Source organism: Arachis ipaensis, chromosome B3 (assembly GCF_059453495.1).
Source record: "Arachis ipaensis isolate K30076 ecotype BB chromosome B3, ASM5945349v1, whole genome shotgun sequence".
In the NCBI taxonomy this organism is placed as follows: Eukaryota; Viridiplantae; Streptophyta; class Magnoliopsida; order Fabales; family Fabaceae; genus Arachis; species Arachis ipaensis.
Window position 1 is genome coordinate 100547939 of NC_142438.1, and position 20751 is coordinate 100568689.

Here is a 20751-nt window from a genome sequence, read left to right on the forward strand (position 1 = left end):
CATACAAGGGCTTCAGTGCTTACTAGTCCTCACATATTGGGAGTCTTAGGTCTTAGGATTTTCATCCAAATGGTATCATGGAGATCTCTTTATATGTAGTCACCTTGAAGCAGCTTATAGTTTCTGTGCTTTGGCCTTGACTCTAAGTGTCATGTCTCAAAGCGGCTCTTTAGATAAGCTTTCAACCAATACTCCTAAACCAGTTGGTTTTAAGGTATTAGGTGTTAAAGCACCCCTAAGGATTTACTTGCTCAAGCCTCTTTCTCTGACACAACTCAACCACAAGCATTTACTAGGCTAACAACTCTTTGAGTTTTGTTTCTTCTTTCTTTTTCTGCCTAGTAATTGATGCTCAGAGCCTTGGGCCATGTTCTTTTTGCTTTTGTGTTTTCTTTATTTTCTTTTGTTTTGTTTGCTGCTTCTTGGATCAATGGATTTTTGAGAATCTCCACAATACTTCTTTGAACTTCATGTCCTGCCTATGAGCTCCCATGCAAGTTTTCACAAGCATGCAACCTCAATACATAATCATACAACTAGAACCACCACTTCTCCTAATCTTTTGCTTGCCTCAAAATTGTTTAATTCCTCAATCCTTCTTTTCAAAGAACTTTCTTGTGATGCATTTTTTTTTTGAAATCTTGAGTGCATGCAAACTTTTAAAAGTGTAGTGTTGTGAACAATCAAACATCTTAATTATTGAATAGCAGAAAAAAAAACAACACTATGCAGACAAGCAGGGGTATTATGTAACTTTTAATTTAGCAGCATCTGATACAAAATAATCACTGAACAATACAACCTTTTGGAGTTTACTTGCTTTCCTCCTTCTCATCATCATCATTGCTGGTCTTCATATTCCTCTTTTGTCTCCTTGATTGATGATGCTTAATTTTTCCAAAAGCTTGTATGATGCTCTGCAGTGATATTGAAAGTTGCTTGTTCCCCAAGCACTTAGAAACAATGGTTAGCATGCAGGATTTATTTGTGGGCCTTTGTACTTACTTTGGTGTGGGAACACCAAACTTAGTACCTTGCCAATGGTTCTTGTGCATCAGATTAACCATGTGTAAAACTCTTTTTCTTTTTCAAAAGTGACAAAACTGAAAACTAAAGAATAGCAAAATAGTTAACTAGTTTATCTAGCTGCTTGTAGCTAGCATTATGCAGAAGGTGAGAATATGTTTTAAATGAGATTTTGGTGGAACACCAAACTTAGAATCCTTCATTCTCCCTTATATTGTTTTGGTGTGCAACACCAAACTTAGCTTCTTGCAATATAGATAAAACTAATTAACCTTTTTATTAAAATAGCTATGAAAAGAAAACTACCTCAGGTTGGGTTGCCTCCCAACAAGCGCTCTTTTATTGTCACTAGCTTGACATCCTTCATTCTGTGCTCATGGAAGTTGAGGCTTCTGTTGCCTTAGGCTTCCTCCTCTCACTATGGGCTTTCTTTCCTCTGTTTCTCTTTCCATAGCCTTCTCACTTTCCTTCATGACTTCATTCCCTTTCAACCCAGCATCCTTTTCATGGTTCTTTAGGTTCAGAGTTCCCTTCTTCTCACCCAATTCAGCAAGGTTTTGAACCAGTTGTTCCATCTGCCTTTCAAGTCTTCTGAGTGAGGCCTCTTGGTTCTTGCTTATCATCTCTTGATGTTTCTTTATTTCTTCCTGCTCTATTGCCATCATTTCTTGAATTTTCATGAACCTCTCCATCAGCATTTCTAGAATATAGATTCTTTGAAAGGTTGGAAGTGGTTGTGGCTGTGTCAATTGTGGTGGTCGATGAAGGTCATTTTGGGCGAATGGTGAGGTAGGACGGGATTGGAAGTGTGTGTGATTGTTGTTGTGGGGGTGTGTTTTATGTTGATTTTTGAAGCTGGAATTGTTGCAGTTGAAGTCCCTTGGTTTTTGGTTTTGGTTCTCAACCCCCCTCCCATTAGAATGAGTTCTCCAAGGTGGATTGTACACATCATTCTGAGGCCTGTGTTGGAGCACGCTAAAGTGATTGCTTGGAGATTGTAGTTGCTCATAACTTTGTTGCTCATGGTTAATGACCCCAAAACTGTGTTCAGCTTGATTACACCCATATGAGCTTTGAGTCAGGTTGTATGTATGTACTACAGCATGTCTCAACTCAGTGATTTTTCTGGCCATCATGTCTAGTTGTTGTAGAGTCTGCTGATGCATCTGCTTGTTTTGGCTTATGACTGCACGAGCACCTTCAATTTCTTTCTCTTGTGTGAATGGATGCACTTCTGCCTCTGGCTTAACAACTCTCTGTGATGGGTTCAACTTGACTAGGAGTTCACTCATCAGTTCTTCCTATCCGATAATGCTTCCTTGTGGAAAAGCTTCAAACCATTGGGCAACATCATTCATGGCTATGGATAGTTGCTTCGAACTATGGGTTACATTATCATCCAAGGTGGGGATATTACTCTCATGATTGCTAGAATTTGTTGAGTTCCCCTCCATGATCTGCACAGTCACAAACAATTCAAGTGATGATTGAATATTTTCAAGCTCAGAATGTGATTCAGAAGGTTAGCTGGCACAAAGTATCAAACAGTTGATGGACTTGGGAGATTAGTGGCAGGAATTGCTTCTATTATGTAAGCAAGAGCATTGCATAGAGCCAGAAATTTCTAGGAAAATTTCACTTTGTTGCTAAAGTGAAGTTTCAGTTATCTCAGGCAAAAATTCAAACAGTTAGTGGGTTAATTGAAAATTAAAGAACAGAAAAGAAAAAGTGCTTGATCTAGATCTCCACTTCACTTAATCATTGTCAATCTAATCAATCCCCGGCAACGGCGCCAAAAACATGATGTAGCGGAAAACGATCCGACACAAAACTCACCGGCAAGTGCACTGGGTCGCATCAAGTAATAATAACTCACGGGAGTGAGGTCGATCCCACAGGGATTGAAGTATTGAGCAATTTTTGTTTAATGGTTGATTTAATCAAGCGAATCAAGATTTGGTTGAGAGATTTGTGAATTACAGAATTTAAATCGCATGGAAAGTAAAGGGAATGGGAAATTGGCATGAAATTAAGAGAACAGGAATTAAAGTGCTGAATCTTAAAGAACAAGAAATTAATTGGCAGAAACTTAGAACGCAAGAAATGTAAATTGCAGAATCTTAAAGTGCAAGAAATGTAAATGGCTTGAATTGTAAAGGGAATTGGGAATTGGAATTGCAGAAATTAAACAAGGAAAAGTAAAATTCAACAAACAGAGAAATAGAAAATGACTTGGATTGAACCGGATCTTAAAACAGAAATGTAAATGAGATTGAAAAACATTAAACAGAGGATGTAAAATTGGAATTCAGATCTCAGGACCCAAGAGACTAGATAACCAAGTCTAGATCTCAATGCCTTCCTAGATCCAACAAGAACAATTGCAAAGGAAATGTAAATTGCAAAGAAAGTAGATGAAGAAGCAATTAACCGAAATTGAGATTTAATTAACCAGAGAATTAAACAAGATCTCAAGGTGAGATTGAAACAGAAGTTCTTCAATTCTCCAACCCAAGATCCAAGACAATTGTAATTGAAATTGAAAGCAAGAAAACTAAGAGGAAGGGAATTCAATTCTCCTTCCCCGAGACTTAGAAATTAAAATTCACTCAACACCAAAAGCTCTCCGAAAACTCCCTATGAAAACTAAAAGGGAAAGCTCCCCGAAAAACTTAAATCCTATGCTATTTATACACTTTCTTCAAATGGTCTTCAAGCCTTCAATTGGGCCTTTGCTCTTGATGGAATTGGGTTGATAGAGGCCTTGGTTGATTGCTCTTAGAGTTTGGAGAAGAACCGAATTGAACCGGGTTTGGAATCATTAAAGCTTGAGTAAAAGTTTGAGTAAAAGTTTGAGTCAAACTTTTGCTCCAACTTTTCACATCAGCCACCTTCTTTTGCTGATACCAACGTTGGGGCAAAAGTTTGGGGTCAAACTTTTGCTCCAACGTTGGCCTCTCCTTGCACACTCATGGCGCCAACGTTTGCCAAAAAGTTAGAGGCAAACGTTGGCGCAAACTTTTGCTCTCCAGGGTGTGTTGTTCATGCGCCAACGTTTGCCAAAAAGTTTGAGGCTAACGTTGGCGCAAACTTTTGCTCTCTAGGGTGTTGATTTGTGATGCCAAAAGTTTGCCAAAAAATTTGAGGCAAACTTTTGCTCCAGCTTTTTGCCCAAAAGTTTGCACAAAGGTTTGAGGCAAACTTTTGGTCCAGCTTTTTGCTCCCTGGTTCGTTTTCAATTAATCCAAAAGTTTGAGCTAAAGTTTGAGGCAAACTTTTGCTCAAACTTTTTGTCCTCTCTTCCTCCTAGCCATTCCTTCTTGCTTCAACCTTTCTCCAAGCTTTCTTCACCTATCATTAATCAACCAAACACATCAAAGCTATGCTCAAAATCATGAGATATTCATTCTTTCATAATATGTGACAATTATAGCATAAAACCTCATGAAATTGCATTAATTCATCTATGGTTGATTAAATCAAAGGAAGCATGAAAATCTACCCAATTGGCTTGCTTATGGCTCAAGAAAGTGCATAATTCAAATGAAAACAAAAGAAAAAGGCTAGTGAAACTAGGCTAAGATGACTTGTCATCACAACACCAAACTTAAAGCTTGCTTGTCCCCAAGCAAGAAATGAATTATGCTCATAGGTTCTTTCAATTAAGACGGATTGAAGAACAACTTGTAAAGTCCTGTGAGTGAAGTGATCAAGTAACAGTGGGGTGAACTCTAAATCATATGCTCATGCAAGGGCTTCAGTGCTTACTAGTCCCTACATCTTGAGAGTCTTAGGTCTTAGGATTTTCATCCAAATGGTATCATGGAGATCTCTTTATATGTAATCACCTTAAAGCAGCTTATAGTTTCTTTGCTTTGGCCTTGACTCTAAGTGTCATGTCTCAAAGCGGCTCTTTAGATAAGCTTTCAATCAATACTCCTAAACCAGTTGGTTTTAAGGTATTAGGTGTTAAAGCACCCCTGAGGATTTACTTGCTCAAGCCTCTTTCTTTGACACAATTCGACCACAAGCATTTACTAGGATAACAACTCTTTGAGTTTTTGTTTCTTCTTTCTTTTCTGCCTAGTAATTGATGCTCAGAGCCTTGGGCCATGTTCTTTTTGTTTTTGTATTTTCTTTATTTTCTTTTGTTTTGTTTGCTGCTTCTTGGATCAATAAATTTTTGAGAATCTCCATAATACTTCTTTGAACTTCATGTCCTGCCTATGAGCTCCCATGCAAGTTTTCATGAGCATGCAACCTCAATACATTATCATACAACTAGAACCGCCACTTCTCCTAATCTTTTGCTTGCCTCAAAATTGTTTAATTCCTCAATCCTTCTTTTCAAAGAACATTTCATGTGATGCATTTTTGAAGTATTGAGTGCAAACAAGTTTTGGAGAGTATGATGTTGTAAATGATCAAGCATCTTGCTTATTGAATTTCAGAAAAAAAAACTATACTAAACAGACAGATAATCAGGGAAACAAAACCACTCTCAATCATAGCAGTGTTTGATGTAAGATAATCACTTAACAATACAACCTTTTGGAGTTCGCTTGCTTTACTCCTCATCATCATCATCACTGATCCACACATTCCTCTTTCATCTCTTTGGTTGATGATGCTTAATCCTTCCAAAAACTTGTATGGACCTCTGCAATGATATTGAAAGTTGCTTGTTCCCCAAGCACTTAGAAACAATGATTAGCATGCATGATTTATTTGTGGGCCTTTCAACATACTTTGGTGTGGGAACACCAAACTTAGTACCTTGCCAATGGTTCTCATGCATCAGGTTAACCATGTGTGAAACTCTTTTTCTTTTTCAAAAGTGACAAAACTGGAAACTTAGGAAACAGCAGCATAGTTAACCAGTTTATCTAAATGCTTGAAGCTAGCATTATGCAGAAAGTGAGAATGTGTTTTATGATGGGATTTTGGTGGAAAACCAAACTTAGAATCCTTCATTCTTCCTTATATTGTTTTGGTGTGCAACACCAAACTTAGCTTCTTGCAATATAGATGAAACTAATTAACCTTTTTATTAAAATAGCTATGAAAAGAAAACTACCTCAGGTTGGGTTGCCTCCCAACAAGCGCTCTTTTATTGTCATTAGCTTGACATCCTCCATTCTTTGATCATGGAGGTTGAAAATCCTGTTGCCTTTGATTTTCTCCTCTCATTATGGACTTCCTTCCGGTCTCCTCCATTTCTTGGTGCCCTTCTTCAGAAATTCCAGAGGTGGAGAACTCTCTCCTGATTCATGTCATACAACCAAAATAGCAAAGATACATAGAGCACTCTGTAGCTTGAGTGCAGTGGGAGTTAGTAGAGACAAAGTCTCAAACAGTTAGTGTGCAAGTCAAAAATTAAAGAAACAGAAAATAAAAATGCTAGATCTAGATCACCACCTCACTTAATCATTGTCAATCTAATCAATCCCCGGCAACGGCGACAAAAACTTGATGTAGCGGAAAACGATCCGACACAAAACTCACCGGCAAGTGCACCAGGTCGCATCAAGTAATAATAACTCACGGGAGTGAGGTCGATTCCACAGGGATTGAAGGATTGAGCAATTTTAGTTTAGTGGTTGATTTAGTCAAGTGAATCAAGATTTGGTTGAGTGATTTGTGATTTGCAGAATTTAGATTGCATGGAAAGTAAAGGGAATGGGTAAATTGCATTGAATTTAAAGAGAACTGAAATTTAAAGTGCTGAATCTTAAAGAACAAGAAATTAAATGGCAGAAACTTAGAACGCAAGAAATGTAAATTGCAGAATCTTAAAGTGCAAGAAATGTAAATGGCTTGAATTGTAAAGGGAATTGGGAATTGGATTTGCAGAAATTAAACAAGGAAAAGTAAAATTGCAACAAGCAGAGAAGTAAAGGATGACTTGAATTGAACCGGATCTTAAAAACAGAATTGTAAATGAGCAGAAAAGCATTAAACAGAGGATGTAAAATTGGAATTTAGATCTCAGGACCCAAGAGACTAGACAACCAATTCTAGATCTCAATGCCTTCCTAGATCCAACAAGAACAATTGCAAAGGAAATGTAAATTGCAAAGAAAGTAGATGAAGAAGCAATTAACCGAAACTGAAATTCAATTAAGCAAAGAATTAAACAAGATCCCAAGGTGAGATTGAAACAGAAGTTCTTCAATTCTCCACCCAAGATCCGAAGTAAGAAAATTAAAGAGTGCTGGGCAAGAACAAGGAAGAAGAGAGATCAATTCTCCTCCCTAATTCTCTTGAATTAAAACAACAATGTTAGAATGTAAAATGAGCTCTCTACTAAGTGCACTAATCAAACCGAAAAGAAAAGCTCTCTATCAAAATTAAAAGGGAAGCTCCCTTAAAAACTTAAATCCTATGCTATTTATACACTTTCTTCAAATGGTCTTCATGCCTTCAATTGGGCCTTTGCTCTTGATGGAATTGGGTTGATAGAGGCCTTGGTTGATTGCTCTTGGAGTTTGGAGAAGAACCGAATTGAACCGGGTTTGGAATCATGAAAGCTTGAGTAAAAGTTTGAGTAAAAGTTTGAGGCAAACTTTTACTCCAACTTTTCACATCAGCCACCCTCTTTTGCTGATACCAACGTTGGGGCAAAAGTTTGGGGTCAAACTTTTGCTCCAACGTTGGCCTCCCCTTGCACAGTCATGGCGCCAACGTTTGCCAAAAAGTTAGAGGCAAACGTTGGCGCAAAATTTTGCTCTCCAGGGTGTTGATTTGTGATGCCAAAAGTTTGCCAAAAAGTTTGAGGCAAACTTTTGCTCCAGCTTTTTGCCCAAAAGTTTGCACAAAAGTTTGAGGCAAACTTTTGGTCCAGCTTTTTGCTCCCTGGTTCATTTTCACTTATTCCAAAAGTTTGAGCTAAAGTTTGAGGCAAACTTTTGCTCAAACTTTTTTTCCTCTCTTCCTCCTAGCCATTCCTCCTTGCTTCAACCTTTCTTCAAGCTTTCTTCACCTATCATTAATCAACCAAACACATCAAAGCTATGCTCAAAATCATGAGATATTCATTCTTTCATAATATGTGACAATTATAGCATAAAACCTCACGAAATTGCATTAATTCATACATGGTTGATTAAATCAAAGGAAACATGAAAATCTACCCAATTGGCTTGCTTATGGCTCAAGAAAGTGCATAATTCAATTGAAAACAAAAGAAAAAGGCTAGTGAAACTAGGCTAAGATGACTTGTCATCACAACACCAAACTTAAAGCTTGCTTGTCCCCAAGCAAGAATTGATTTATTGAGAAGAAAGAATGAAATGGAAGAGGATGTTCATGCTAGTAGAGTGTTGATGCGCATAAACTAGTTATGCTACGATTTAGGAAATTGCACGATCGGCAAAATTCCTTCCGGCAAGTGCACCGGTTATCGTCGTCAAGTAAAAACTCACAATAGAGTGAGGTCGAATCCCACAAGGATTGGTTGATTGAGCAATTCGGATTAGAAGTGTGTTCTAGTTGAGCGGAATCAAGAATTGAGATGAGAATTGCGGAATGTAAAATTGGCGGGAAAAGTAAATGACAAGAAAATTAAATGGCTGAATCTTAAATTGCATGAATTAAAGAGCAGAATGTAAATTGCTGAAATTAAAAGGGAATGGGGGTGATTGCAAGAATTGAATTGCTGAATGTAAAGAGAAAGTGGAAATCGGAAATGGGGAATTCATTGGGTTTAGGAGATATTGAAATCTCCGAATCAAAACATGTATATCTCTTCCTCAACCAATGCATTCATTGAATTTTGCTTGGCAATCTTATATGATTGGATCCCAATTCCTTGGCTCACCAATGCTCTCTAAAAACAAACAAATTCCCAATCCCTTGGTTTAAATGTTCATAAGAAGAGATGATGCTTGATCACTGATTATACCACACAATTTCATGAACCACAATTTGGTAGGATTACATGTCACAATATCCATCCAAACCCCAATCCAATCCACTGTGAGAAAGCTTCTCTAGCATGAATCCTCCATTCCTTTCCCAAGGCTCCGAAGGATTCCAAGTATGAGTAGTTTCTTTCCCAAGACAACTACTCAATGGAATTAGATCGAGAAGCTTTCTAACAAAATTCAAGAGAAAAGATTGAAGAAGAAGATAAACTATTATTGATTCATTGAATTACAATAGAGCTCCCTAACCCAATGAAAGGGGGTTTAGTGAATCATAGCTCTGAATTCAATTACAAAGAAAAGGAAAACTAGCTAAAAGTGAAAGTAAAAGTTTTCTCTAACTTAACTTCTATCCTATTTATACACTTTCTATATTGAGCTTCAGTTGTGCTTCTTGGGCTTTGAGGCCTCTCCTTGCTTTCCTTTTGCCTTGGGTTTATGATCCATAATCTTGATGAGGTTGTTGATCCAAATCCTGTAACATTTATTGAGCCAACTTAGTGATAATCAAATAATGACACATGACTCAATAAATTGAGATTTCAAACTCATCAATCCTTCAGGCCCAATCCCATAAACCATGATATTCAATTGGGTTTCATACCAAAGTAAGTTTAAGTTAATAATTGTGCTCAAAGACTAACTTAAATCACAATATTTTTGGCCCAGAAACCTTTTTCAAGAGTGGCGTTTAAGTTGTAGTTTAAGCTTAAACTGCAACTTAAACGCCAGACACTTCCAGTGAGGCCATTTGTAGAAGCACGTTTAAGCTTCAGTTAAGGTTAAACTGAAGCTTAAACGTGGAAATGGAAGAAGGTAGCCCTGGAGAGTCATGTAGTCGAACACGTTTAAGCTTCAGTTTAAGGTTAAACTGAAGCTTAAACGTGGAGATAGGAAGGGCAGCCCTGGAGGTCGAACACGTTTAACCTCCAGTTTGAGGTCAAACTGGAGGTTAAACGTGGAAAAGGGTGGAGGCATACTGGAGGTCGAACACGTTTAACCTCCAGTTTGAGGTCAAACTGGAGGTTAAACGTGGAAGCTTAGAATGGTGGCCCTGGAGGTGTCGAACACGTTTAACCTCCAGTTTGGGGTCAAACTGGAGGTTAAACGTGGAGATGGAGAGAGCAACCCTGGAGTAGAAAAGCTATCGAACACGTTTAAGCTCCAGTTTGAGTCAAACTGGAGCTTAAACGTGGAATGGCTCCCTGGTACTCTTCCTGGTTCTGGCGTTTAACCTCCAGTTTGAGGTCAAACTGGAGGTTAAACGTGGAACTCCTCCCTGGGTGGCATACTCATTCTGGCGTTTAACCTCCAGTTTGAGGTCAAACTGGAGGTTAAACTTCAATCCCAGCATTTCTTATCCTTCATGATTTTGGCGTTTAAGCTCCAGTTTAGGCTTAAACTGGAACTTAAACTCCACATGTGATGTTCAAGCTTCCTTTATTGATTTTGTTGCTTCCTTGCTTAGCCTCTTCTTCCCTGAAATCATCCAAACAATTGCATCAAAGTCTTGCAAAATTTCATGAGAAATCTTTCATTCATAGCAATTAAGTAATCTAGCTAAAACTCATGGAATTTGCATCAAAATCATATTGTTTGGATGGTTCATTACTTTGTTCTTCATTTAACCATTTTTGGTTACTTTAAGCTCAAGAAAATGCATAAAACAACTAAAACTAACAGAAAAATGCTAGTGAAACTAGCCTATGATGCCTTGGCATCATAACACCAAACTTAATACTTGCTTGTCCCTAAGCAAGTCCTGAGTTATTTGAGAAGAAAGTATGAAACAGAAAGCAATTACATTGGCTATATTAGCAAGCATTTGAAGTTCATCAGAAGGGTTTTATGCAGAAAGTTGCAGCATCACTTTTTCATACTTATCAGGTAGGATTATCACTTTTTCATTGCATCCATCAAAATTTGCTATGGCCTCTTGTTATTCTTATGTCTTTGGCACTTTTCTCTTCTTTGTTTTTCTTTTCTTTTTCTTAGAGCTTCTTTTGCTCCTTGTTTGCTTAGTGTCATGTGTTGCACAAGCCTTTGGCATTTTCTTTTTCTTATCAGTGCACTACACATATCCACTTTAGGCATTTTAGTTCACATTTCTTCTTGAGACATTGGTGCCCAGCACCTGTTTGTGTGACTAAATGTTTTGTATTTAGGTTGCTCTTGATAATGGACTTTTGGTTGATAATCCCGGGTTAGTTAACCCAAGTTACCAAGTGTTGAAACACTCCTCAGAACCTATTCATCCAAGCATATCCTTAATACATAAACACCACAGGCATTTGTCTCAGAAGTTCAAACCATTGGTACCTAGCTTGTTTTCTCAATTTTTTTTTTTTTGCTATTTGGTTGCCTTTTTCCGTGGCTTTTTCTTTTTCTTTTTCTTTCTTTTTCATGGCCAAAGACATTTATTCATCAAGATCCATAGACAATTTTTACTTTCTACATAAAAATTGATAATTCTACACTCTAATTTTAGTGATCTGACTAACAATCAAGCATGCATACCACCACTTAATTCTACTTGATTTGTCACTAATTTAGCCAAGTTACTTTTGTTCAAACTTTTCTTTTATTTTTGGAAACAGAACAAGCATGGCACGCACTTGTTTAAGAAGGTGAAGTTATATCCAACATCTAGGCATTCACTTTATTCAAAGCAATTAACAAACACACATACTAAAAAAAAAACTACACATTCCAGAAAGATTCAACATTTACAGTTTAAACCAGAACACGCATGCTTTTGTTTGCCCTTTTTAAAGAATTAGCAAGGAACAATACCACCTTGTGAAATTCCTTGTTTTCTCTTTGTTGTCAGGAAACAATTTGATTTCTCCTTCTTCTTCCTAAATGTTGCTTCATGCTTTAAGGTTCTTGTTTCCTTTCCTGCAAAGAGTAATGAAGTTGCTTGCTTCTCAAGCACTTGAGTGGTCAGCTCAACTATGTGTGGGTAAGTATCGGATTCTTAGATTGGTGTGTGAACACCAAACTTAGTCTCCCACTTACTTCTCTCTGTTCTTTGAATCCTTGAGTTATCTTGGAATGATGTTGCTACTAAGGGTTTTAAGCATTTCTGTGACTGCTTAGAATAGTTGTTCCTTTCATATAATTCAAAGGTTGTTGTGTTCAGTTGATCTTTATGGTGGAACACCAAACTTAGAGTCACACATTCCCCTTTGACTTATTGATCCATGAATTCATTGTTTGGTGTGAAACACCAAACTTAATTCTTTGCAATGCACAGAAACTACTTTACCCTTTTTATTGAAACAAATAAAAGAAACAGCAACAAGGTATTACCTCAGGTTGGGTTGCCTCCCAACAAGCGCTTCTTTAACGTCACTAGCTTGACGGTTGTCCCTTGTTAGGGTGGATTGTAGTGCTTGACGTCTTCTCCTCTCACTATGAAAACGTCCCCACTTGATTCATTCATGACCTCTAAATGTTCCATAGAAAGAACTTTTTTGATTGTGAACACTTGAGGGAGCTGGGAAGGAATGGTTTTGAGGCCAGGTGGGATTGGCAGATAATGACTTGATATCACGTTATCTCCCGGAGAAAAACCTTCAGTGGGAATTTTCTTGTTTCTCCATCCTCTTGGCAATCTCCCCATCACTCTTCCCTTTCTCTTGAGGATTTCTTCATTGACCTTAATGTCAGGAGGATCCTTCTGATCTGTGTCCACTGATTCTTGTGGCTCTAACTCTTGCAACTCTTGGTTGCCTTCCCATGACTGTTTTAGAGTCTCAGCTGCTGGATTACTTTCCTCCAAACACGGATGGCTACTATCATCTTTAGGCTTTTCAGGTTCTGGTTCAGGCTCAGATGCAGGTTTGAAGACTTTGAAAATGAGCTGTTCCTCATGTATTCTCAGAATTAGCTCTCCTTGTTCTACATCTATGAGCGCTCTAGTAGTGGCTAGAAATGGTCTGCCCAGAATGATAGGGTGTAAGTAGCTTTCCTCCATGTCCACAATGACAAAGTCTGTGGGGAAATAATAATACCCCACTTTCACCAGCACATTTTCAACTACCCCTTCAGCTTGCTTCTGAGTTTTGTCAGCCAGTTGTATGATTACATCAGTGGATCTCACCTCATTCAGTTGTAGCCTCTTCATAAGAGTTAGAGGCATCACGTTTATGCTAGCTCCTAGATCACAGAATCCTCTGTCAATTTTTGTTTCCCCTATGATGCAAGGGATATGAAAACTTCCTGGGTCCGTTTTCTTAGAGAGTGTGTCCTTCTTGATGAGAGCACTGCATTCTTTGTTCATTGTTACCGTTTGTCCTCCCTTCAAAACTCTTTTCTTGCTTAACAATTCCTTTAAATACTTGATGTGTGTGGGCATTTGATGAAGAATCTCAAGAAAGGGAATATTGACATGAAGAGAGTTAAATGTCTCTAGAAACCTTGAATAGGTTTTCCTTTTTTCACCTCCTCCTAACCTCTCAGGAAATGGTGCTTTTGGTTGGTATAATTCCACCATGCCTTTTTGCAGTTCCTTGGTTTGCTCGGTTCCACCTTCCTGCTTAACTTCTTCCACACCTTCCTTCAAGATTTCTGGTTCCTGCTCTGAGGACCTGATTCCTTCTTCTTCTGAGACTTCCTTCAATATGGTGATGGTCTTGCACTCTTCCCATCTTACTCTCTTTTGTTCCCCTTTAGGATTCTTTTCTGTGTCACTAGGGAATACTGCAGTTGATTTGGGTGCCTGTTGAGATAGCTCTCCTACTTGAGATTCCATCCTCTTGATTTTTTCACCATGGTTTCTCAAGGTAGTTCTCACATCATCCCTGGAGCTCTTCAATTCAACTATGTCTTGACTCATGGTTGCCATCATTCCTTCTATCCGGTTTAATTGATCTTGAAATTGTTGGTTCGGATTAGGTTGGGTATGTTGATTATTTTGGCCATGATATGATGATTGGGGGTAAGTGTTTTGTGTGGCTTGGTATGATCTTTGGTTGGAGTTTTGGTATGTGGAATTGTTATGTTGGTTGTGGTTGTAAGGTTTGTGGTTTTGTGGTTGGGTTTGTTGGTTTCCCCACCCAAAGTTTGGGTGGTTTCTCCAGCCTGGGTTGTAAGTGTTGGAATGTGGATCATATGATTGCCTTTGTTGGTTTCCCACATAGTTAACCTCATCCCAATCATCTCCTTCAATGCCTACTTCCTCTTGATATTGTGTGTATATTGCAGCCACTTGCTTTGTTTCTAATTGCCTGGTAAGCTCTGCTAGTTGCTTGGCAAACACCTTGTTTTGGGCTAGAATTGTATCAACCTGGTTCAGCTCCATTACTCCCTTAGTGTTGTGCCTTTCTGATGCATAGTAGTACTCATTCTCAGCCACTGTCTCGATCACTTCAATGGCTTCTTCCACAGTCTTTTTCTTGTTCAATGAACCTCCTGATGAATGGTCTACAGCCTTCCTTGATTCATAAGAAAGCCCATCATAGAAGATGTGCAATTGCACCCAATCATGGAACATGTTTGGTGGGCATTTCCTTGTCAAGTCCTTGAATCTCTCCCATGCCTCGTAGAGAGTTTCACCATCTTGTTGTCTAAAAGTCTGAACCTCAGATCGAAGCCTATTGACCTTTTGTGGAGGGTAGAAACGTGCCAGAAACTTGCTTTCCACCTCATCCCATGTTGTTAGACTCCCCCTTGGGAATGATTCCAGCCACTTAGCTGCTTTGTCCCTAAGTGAAAATGGGAATAAAAGCAGTTTATAGGCATCTTCCTGGACTCCATTGGACTTCACAGTGTCACAAATTCTCAGGAATTTTGTGAGATGTTGGTTTGGGTCTTCATTAGCACCTCCTCCAAAAGAACAATGATTCTCCACAAGTGATATTAGCTGTGGCTTGAGCTCAAAATTGTTGGCCTGAATGGGTGGTTTCTGGATGCTACTACCACAATTCCCAGAGGTTGGGTTTATGTATGAGCTAAGAACCCTCCTCTCAGGAATGGCATTGTTTCCATCAGCTCTCTCATGGTTGTGAACTTCTCTATCCATGTTGAGATCTAGAGCTTCCTCAAAATTGTCCTCAGATTCTCCTTCAGATTCCTCTTCTCCCACTACTCTCTTCCCTCTTGCTTCCCTTCTAAGTCTATGAAGGGTCCTCTCTGGTTCGGTATATGGAGGAGTTGATGTCTCTCCTCTCCTACCTGTCATACAAGAACACAGCTCAAACACAAACAAGTGAAATACTCTTGGTTACTGGAAGAGTATGGTTAGCTCAATTGAGGAATTAATTCAAACAGTTAGTGAGTCAGTGAGTTAGTTGCATGAATTTAAAGGCATAAAGAAGGAAAGCATGTAACCAAGTGCAGAAATTAAAATTCAACAAGTATCTAGAACAGAATTAACAAAGCAAGAGAAAATTGCTCAATCTAGTTAGCTTCCAATTTGAGAATTGTCAATCGAAAACCAATCCCCGGCAACGGCGCCATAAACTTGATGCGCATAAACTAGTTATGCTACGATTTAGGAAATTGCACGATCGGCAAAATTCCTTCCGGCAAGTGCACTGGTTATCGTCGTCAAGTAAAAACTCACAATAGAGTGAGGTCGAATCCCACAAGGATTGGTTGATTGAGCAATTCGGATTAGAAGTGTGTTCTAGTTGAGCGGAATCAAGAATTGAGATGAGAATTGCGGAATGTAAAATTGGCGGGAAAAGTAAATGACAAGAAAATTAAATGGCTGAATCTTAAATTGCATGAATTAAAGAGCAGAATGTAAATTGCTGAAATTAAAAGGGAATGGGGGTGATTGCAAGAATTGAATTGCTGAATGTAAAGAGAAAGTGGAAATCGGAAATGGGGAATTCATTGGGTTTAGGAGATATTGAAATCTCCGAATCAAAACATGTATATCTCTTCCTCAACCAATGCATTCATTGAATTTTGCTTGGCAATCTTATATGATTGGATCCCAATTCCTTGGCTCACCAATGCTCTCTAAAAACAAACAAATTCCCAATCCCTTGGTTTAAATGTTCATAAGAAGAGATGATGCTTGATCACTGATTATACCACACAATTTCATGAACCACAATTTGGTAGGATTACATGTCACAATATCCATCCAAACCCCAATCCAATCCACTGTGAGAAAGCTTCTCTAGCATGAATCCTCCATTCCTTTCCCAAGGCTCCGAAGGATTCCAAGTATGAGTAGTTTCTTTCCCAAGACAACTACTCAATGGAATTAGATCGAGAAGCTTTCTAACAAAATTCAAGAGAAAAGATTGAAGAAGAAGATAAACTATTATTGATTCATTGAATTACAATAGAGCTCCCTAACCCAATGAAAGGGGGTTTAGTGAATCATAGCTCTGAATTCAATTACAAAGAAAAGGAAAACTAGCTAAAAGTGAAAGTAAAAGTTTTCTCTAACTTAACTTCTATCCTATTTATACACTTTCTATATTGAGCTTCAGTTGTGCTTCTTGGGCTTTGAGGCCTCTCCTTGCTTTCCTTTTGCCTTGGGTTTATGATCCATAATCTTGATGAGGTTGTTGATCCAAATCCTGTAACATTTATTGAGCCAACTTAGTGATAATCAAATAATGACACATGACTCAATAAATTGAGATTTCAAACTCATCAATCCTTCAGGCCCAATCCCATAAACCATGATATTCAATTGGGTTTCATACCAAAGTAAGTTTAAGTTAATAATTGTGCTCAAAGACTAACTTAAATCACAATATTTTTGGCCCAGAAACCTTTTTCAAGAGTGGCGTTTAAGTTGTAGTTTAAGCTTAAACTGCAACTTAAACGCCAGACACTTCCAGTGAGGCCATTTGTAGAAGCACGTTTAAGCTTCAGTTAAGGTTAAACTGAAGCTTAAACGTGGAAATGGAAGAAGGTAGCCCTGGAGAGTCATGTAGTCGAACACGTTTAAGCTTCAGTTTAAGGTTAAACTGAAGCTTAAACGTGGAGATAGGAAGGGCAGCCCTGGAGGTCGAACACGTTTAACCTCCAGTTTGAGGTCAAACTGGAGGTTAAACGTGGAAAAGGGTGGAGGCATACTGGAGGTCGAACACGTTTAACCTCCAGTTTGAGGTCAAACTGGAGGTTAAACGTGGAAGCTTAGAATGGTGGCCCTGGAGGTGTCGAACACGTTTAACCTCCAGTTTGGGGTCAAACTGGAGGTTAAACGTGGAGATGGAGAGAGCAACCCTGGAGTAGAAAAGCTATCGAACACGTTTAAGCTCCAGTTTGAGTCAAACTGGAGCTTAAACGTGGAATGGCTCCCTGGTACTCTTCCTGGTTCTGGCGTTTAACCTCCAGTTTGAGGTCAAACTGGAGGTTAAACGTGGAACTCCTCCCTGGGTGGCATACTCATTCTGGCGTTTAACCTCCAGTTTGAGGTCAAACTGGAGGTTAAACTTCAATCCCAGCATTTCTTATCCTTCATGATTTTGGCGTTTAAGCTCCAGTTTAGGCTTAAACTGGAACTTAAACTCCACATGTGATGTTCAAGCTTCCTTTATTGATTTTGTTGCTTCCTTGCTTAGCCTCTTCTTCCCTGAAATCATCCAAACAATTGCATCAAAGTCTTGCAAAATTTCATGAGAAATCTTTCATTCATAGCAATTAAGTAATCTAGCTAAAACTCATGGAATTTGCATCAAAATCATATTGTTTGGATGGTTCATTACTTTGTTCTTCATTTAACCATTTTTGGTTACTTTAAGCTCAAGAAAATGCATAAAACAACTAAAACTAACAGAAAAATGCTAGTGAAACTAGCCTATGATGCCTTGGCATCAAGTGTTATTGGTAGTTCATGGGGTTTTATGTGGATATGTAAATACTCACCTCTTATTGACTCTTAAGCCTAGAAAGTCTCCTTCAAGCTTCAAGTAACATACTGCTATGACCTCTCATTATTTCTTTATCTTTGGCTATTATTTTGTTCATAAGCTTTATTTGAGTGTCATATGTAACAAGTTCATTTCCTTTTCTTTATACTTGACACATTATTCACTATAGACACTTGGCTCACATTCCTTCTTAGAACATTGATGCCCAGCACCTCTTTGGGCTACTAAATGCCTTGTAGTTAGGTTGCTCTTGATAGTGGACTTTCAGCTGATGATCCCGGGTTAGTTAACCCAAGTCATCAAGTGTTGATGCACTCCAAAGAGCTTAATAATCCAAGCAGATCCTAATACAAAGACACCACAGGCATATATTCTAAGGTTCAAGCTATTGGTGTCCAGCTTTGTTTCTTTTTTGTTTTTCTTTTGTTCTGCCACTCTTTGGCTATTTCTTTTTCTCCCCTTTTTTTTTTCTTCTGTCTTTTTATTTTTCTGTCTAACCAAGGACTTTTATTTGATTGAGATTTATAGACAGTAGACTACTTTATACTTAGAAGTAGACATCCTAGTTCTTTTATTCACTAAAGTGAGCTATTATACAATCACACACACACACCACCACTTACTTTTATTGTACTTCTATCTAACAGAGAACTATCTCACTTCACATTCAAACATTTCTTTTATTGAATTGAAAATGCAGGGGACAAAGCATGCTTTTTGCTCAGTGAAAGTAAACACACAAGCACACACATAGACTAGCTTACTTATTCTAAGAGTGATTCTACTTGTATTAGATGAACACTTTAACAAAACACAAGTCAAAACATTTTTTAACAGTAAGAGTTAAGTGTAAATACAACCTATTGGTTTGCAGTTCCTTTGTCCTTCCTTCTGTTGTGCCCTTTTGAGTTATGATGCATAGTGTCTTCAAATGGTGGTGAATTCCCTGCATAATTCTCAAAAGTTGCTTGCTTCTCAAGCCCTTAGATGACCAGTTAGTATGCATGAATTGATTGTGGCTTGTGGATTCAATTTGGTGTGTGAAACCCAAACTTAATTTCTTGCCACTTTTCTGGACACCGCAGGTTAACTCTAGGCAAAATTTTGTGTCCTTGCTAAAGGTTATGAAGTTTAAGACTAAAAAAAAGTTAAGTGGTTGAATAATCTATTTGATTGCTTGGAACTAGCAATGTGCAGGAAGTTAAAATGTGCTTTTGAATGAGGTTTTGATGGAACACCAAACTTGGAATCCTCCATTCTCTCTTGAGTTGTTTTTGGTGTGCAACACCAAACTTAGCTCCTTGCAATACATATTAATTATTCAACATTTTTATTGAAAAAACTATGAAAAGAAAACTACCTCAGGTTGGGTTGCCTCCCAACAAGCGCTCTTTTATTGTCACTAGCTTGACATCTTTCAATTCCTTTTAAGAAGGCTGTAGGTTCTGGACCTCTTTTTCCTTATCCCATTGTCCTCCCAAATACAGCTTTGCTCTGTGACCATTTGCTGTGAATTGATTCTTTGTTGCTTCATCTAGCAGTTCAATACTCCCATAAGGAAAAACCTTTGTCACCAAGTATGGACCAGTCCACTTTGACTTCAGTTTGCCAGGAAAAATCTTAAGCCTTGAATTATACAGGAGCACTTGCTATCCTGGCTTGAATTCCTTCTTTGTGATCTTCTTGTCATGCCACCTCTTAGCTCTTTCCTTGTATATCTTAGCACTCTCATAAGCTTCTATCCTGAATTTATCTAATTCATTTAGTTGCAACAACCTTTTTTCTCCTGCAGCTTGGGAATCAAGGTTGAGGAGTTTAGTGGCCCAAAAAGCTCTGTGTTCAAGCTCTACAGGGAGGTGGCAGGATTTTTCATACAATAGCTGAAAGGGTGACTTGCCAATAGGAGTTTTGAAAGCTGTCCTATATGCCCATAACGCATCTTCTAGCTTCCTAGCCCAATCTTTTCTTGTGCTTCCCACTGTTTTCTCTAGGATCTTCTTTAATTCCCTATTTACTAGTTCGGCCTGGCCATTAGTCTGAGGGTGGTAAGGTGTGGTCACTTTATGGATTACTCCATATTTGTGGAGGAGTTTCTCCATCTGTTTGTTGCAAAAGTGACCACCACCATCACTAACAAGACCCTTGGGCACTCCATATCTTGTGAAAATGTGCTTTTTAAGGAATTGGAGGACAATCTGTGCATCACAGGTGGTTGTGGCTATGGCTTCCACCCACTTTGAGACGTACTCCACTGCTACTAGGATATATCTAAAAGAATAGGAAGGGGGAAAAGGTCCCATGAAATCAATTCCCCATAGATCAAATAATTCCAGTTCCAAGATGAAGTTTTGAGGCATCTCATTCCTTCTTGTTAATCCTTCTGCTTTCTGGCATTCATTACATTGGTGAACATATTCTCTGGCATCCTTGAAGATAGTTGGCCAATAGAAGCCGCTCTGCAATATCTTTGCAGCTGTTTTCTCTGGGCCAAAGTGTCCACCATAAGCTGAACCATGGCAGTGCCATAGGATATCCCTCATTTCACTCTCAGGAACACACCTTCTAATTACTCCATCAGAACATCTCTTGAACAGGAAGGGTTCATCCCATAAGAATTTCTTTCCCTCATGGATTAACTTCTTCACTTGTTGCTTAGAGAATTCTTGAGGTATCTTCCTTCCCACTTTGTAGTTTGCTATGTCAGCAAACCAAGGTGCTTGCTGGATCTGCAACAGGTGCTCATCTGGGAAGCTTTCATTCACGGGTTGAGAGGTTTTTTGAATTGCTTCATGTGGTAGTCTCGACAAATGATCAGCAACCCGGTTTTCAGTGCCTTTCTTGTCTCTTACCTCAATGTCAAACTCTTGTAGGAGCAATATCCACCTGATAAGTCTAGGTTTAGCATCCTGTTTTGACATCAAATACTTAAGTACAGCATGGTCAGTATAAACCAC

General features: G+C 38.6%; 1 non-coding gene across 1 annotated transcript; it reads left to right on the forward strand.

Annotated features, from left to right (window-relative positions):
• The first annotated feature begins 14446 nt into the window (after positions 1-14446).
• Positions 14447-14550, forward strand: LOC148571771 (small nucleolar RNA R71). Its single transcript, XR_015909017.1, has one exon. It is a non-coding gene; the product is annotated as a small nucleolar RNA R71 (small nucleolar RNA).
• The last annotated feature ends 6201 nt before the right edge of the window (positions 14551-20751 follow it).